Below are 3,779 nucleotides of genomic sequence, written 5' to 3'. Positions count from 1 at the left end.
TGCGGATTGGCAAGGCTGTCACAGAAGCTATGAAGGTTTGCACTGCGCACTTCATGCCGGAGGACTTTTTTGGAATACGACAGATGAGTGACGATTCCGAGCACTTGAAATCGCGAATAGACGCACCTCCATAAAGATGCAGGCATAGCTCTACATTGCGTGTAGGGAAAGAAATAATGTGCAATCTTAACTCAAATGTGTTGTAGGATGATTGATGCTTGCGTTCTTGCCGCTCATGCCTTTGCGGCTACGTTGGAGCTCAAATATTCTCCGTGAAGCCTTGTACCTGCTTCAAAATTTCTTGTTCTCGTTCATGCATTCATGCTCTGCAACGCCGGCTTGACATTCCACCATTTTCGAACAGAAAGATGAGTTTCTCATTTGTGCATCGAAGCAAAGTGACGCAGGCGTAGAGGGACCTGGAATTCGTACATCGTCTGCGACTTCGATGCGCAGCTGCAACGTGTGCTCAGGCGCGCATGACTGCACTCGTAAGGTAACAAATCTTAGTCCAACAAATGTTAAACTACTGTGCAGTGTTCGCGTAGCGTACCCTGAGCTGATCTGCGCGTATATTATTTTATAAAGATAACTGGAAGAATGAAGCGAGCATTGCCGCGGACCGGTAAATATCGGCTTTGTATCGCTTGATCTGTCTATAGGCAAGACGCGGTAGGACTCGCGCAGGCTGTAAAACTACCGCAAGACTGTAGCTTGAACAGCACGAATAAAGCGCAGTAACTAAATTACAAGGGTGAACGGTTATCGTATATATAGCTCGCAAAAGCGGTCAGATATGGTTTTTTGTTTACTTCTCGTGTTAAACATCCAGCTTTGTGAACACAGCAAGGGATAACTAGACAAGAAATTTTCGCACACAAAACGCTGCTTTAGGGCTGCTTTTCTCGCCGTCGATGTAATGGACTTCGGTTCGCGTGACACCAGGAAGGTTTCTTTTTTCTCGACACGGCGGCTTATTCAAGCGGTCTAAGTAACAACTTGCAGACAGCACCACACCGTGTAAAAGTTCATGTTACCCGTTCAAAGAGGTCAGATTAATAGAATAACAAATAGAAAGCATGGTCACTTCTCTTAATAACACCGTCGCGGAGTTTGTATGCAAAGGCCTTCAACAGTCACGGACGTCGACGTGCATACTTTTATGCCGCACTACACAAGATGACCAGCGTTTAGGACTTCCTCGCCTTCAAACAGGCTTCGAATCCTGCGTTCTGCTCGCCCAATATGAGCCATTACGCAGGCTAACGACAGCGGGCGTGTAAATTGAAGAGACATTTCAACATGACGACGCAAAACAACATGTCACTGAGCAAGACGACCGCAGCACTGCACCGACTGCTCTAGTTCTTAATCTCTCGGACAGCCATGTTGGATTTAAGGTGGCGCCCCCTATAGGCCGTGAAAGTTGCGATGCGCCACGCCGGATCGCACATGACAGCCCCCTCCTCCCCCTTCGGACCGCCACTAGCCCTCGCTATGGTGAGCCACCATACCCTCGCCTCGCTTTCACATTCAAGCTTTCTCTTTCATCCATGTCGCTCTTTCGGAGAGAGAGAGAGAGAGAGAAGGAGATTCTTGTTGATGGGGAGGAAAGGTTGGGTTAAAGTGCAGCGCAGTAACTATCTCTCAGCAGAGGACACCTCAACCGGGCGCTCTTTCCCCACGTCCTCAAAATTTCTGTTCCGTGGGAAAGGGGGGGGGGCGGTATCGTCAAAATATTTCGGGGGGGTTTCGACCCCTACGCCAGTGACGTACGGGGTTGGATGACGGGATAAAGCAAAGAAAAAGGTGCTATGCAAAATGCAGGCGTATGATCAGCATGATATTTTGGAGGGCTAAAGTTTATAATTGACGTAGTGAACATGCTAGCTTGCAGGTTTACTCCCGACATGATAAGCATGCCATTTTGAAGGATACCACTGACTCAATCAGCATGCTCGGGATTTTCGTCCGCCTCGGTAGCGCAGTACCCGAGGCGGACGAAAATCCCGAGCATGCGATTTTCGTCCGCCTCGGTAGCGCAGTACAATAAAGAAAAAAAAAAAAGCCTCGGTAGCGCAGTAGGCAGCGCGTCAGTCTCATAATCTGAAGGTCGTGAGTTCGATCCTCACCCGGGGCAAAATGGCGGCAAATTTTTTTTCTCTGGAGGCGCCATTACACAGTTTTTTTCTCTTTTCCCCCAGCTCTATTTTCTTTTCTTTTTCGCTTTTGCCCTCTGTCGTGTTACTGTCAGCACCCCCAAAATAAGTCCGAATTTAGGAACGCACTACTGTTAAATTATTAAAAAACATTTAGTGCGAGCATCTTAATAAGCGTGACATGACGTTAGACGAAATTGTGGAGAGAGGGGTAAAGGTGGAGGGAGGGTTCACATGCAATGCTGTCAACCATAGAGAAGTTACCCTAGATCTATCCTAGGCAGGCCTTGTATAAGGGAAAAGAGAAAATTATCGAAATCTAGGGAAAAATCCCCTCCAGGACATATATGGCAGAATTAAAGGCACTGCAACGTCGCGATGAATGACTCACGAGACGGCCTGTTTTGATTTCAATCACCGCAGATTACCTTCGCATTAGCAGGTGAAGTATGTATGCTGTGTGCTGCAGTGAATTAACGCATCTTGCCGAGTAAACGACAAGATAAGCTCTGGGCTGGTTAACAAATCAATGCCACTGCGCTAGTTCAGTTAATTTTTATTCAAGACAATTTTGTAAAACGTCTTTTATGAGATATGTAGTTCTTGCCTAATCTGTACTGTTAATGTCTGTATGTAACTACGCAAAAAGCGTACCTGCAACTCTAAACAAAACAGCGCAGGAAAATCTCAACATAAACAGACACATGGGTCCCAGATATCGACGCACCAAGTTAAAAAAAGATAAACAAGAAAAAAAAGTGCTGATATGAAATGCATTGCATGTCGAATGTTAGCAGCAAACTAAAGAAGCGTCTCGTATTTTTATGCGAAGCATATTACGAGGGCTCAACCCAGCTCCTCAGGCGCGGCGGTGACCATGAAATCACGTGACACCGTGACGTCACGACAGAGGAGAAGTGGCTTTGGCTCAACTCTTGCAAGACGGGCTGGGTGGGAATCGAACCAGGGTCTCCGCGGAGTGTGGGACGGAGACGCTACCACTGAGCCACGAGTACAACGCTTCAAAGCGGTACAAAAGCGCCTCTAGTGAATGCGGTGTTGCCTTAGAAACGCGCTGTTTCTAAGGCGTGCGTCTCTTGCTCAGGCGCACATTTCGTTGCCGCGCCGAACGCTGCTTTGCTCGACGCTCACCGCGTCCAATGCGGGGCGCGTAGTCGCTGCCCTGTAGCCCATTGTCTTACACCCCTTGGCGGGTCGACGGGAACGCTGTCGCGTTCCACTCTTGAAGGCGAAGAAGTAATGCATGAGTTGTTTCTTCGTCTAGCCGAACCAAATATAGCCAAGCAACAGCAGTTCACCAGGCTAAACAGTGGTTCAACAACTAAAATAAAGGCTAGTATGCTTCGCATCCTGGGCTTAACCTTACCTAAGCCACAGCCATTTTTTTCCCTGTTAATTAGAAATAAATTTGTAATGCTCAATGAAGTAACGGCAGACATGCTAACATACATTAGGTGGTAGAGCGACTTCGAAATCGTCAGGTTCAGTAGTTGCGATATTTCGCATGGCTTTTTTGTTATATTTGGCGGGCTTTCCTTAAAGCGCCGAAATGGCAAAACTTGAACAAGGTTTGCGAAGTATTGTAGAAACATTAAAGGA

The 3,779-nt window shown here is 47.2% G+C and overlaps 1 non-coding gene across 1 annotated transcript; it reads left to right on the top strand.

Annotated features, from left to right (window-relative positions):
- The first annotated feature begins 2,067 nt into the window (after positions 1-2,067).
- On the top strand, positions 2,068-2,140 carry TRNAM-CAU (transfer RNA methionine (anticodon CAU)). Its single transcript has one exon. It is a non-coding gene; the product is annotated as a tRNA-Met (tRNA).
- The last annotated feature ends 1,639 nt before the right edge of the window (positions 2,141-3,779 follow it).

Source organism: Dermacentor albipictus, chromosome 2, assembly GCF_038994185.2.
Source record: "Dermacentor albipictus isolate Rhodes 1998 colony chromosome 2, USDA_Dalb.pri_finalv2, whole genome shotgun sequence".
In the NCBI taxonomy this organism is placed as follows: domain Eukaryota; kingdom Metazoa; phylum Arthropoda; class Arachnida; order Ixodida; family Ixodidae; genus Dermacentor; species Dermacentor albipictus.
The sequence above is the reverse complement of the archived record's forward strand: the minus strand, read 5'-3'. Positions and strand labels throughout refer to the sequence as shown.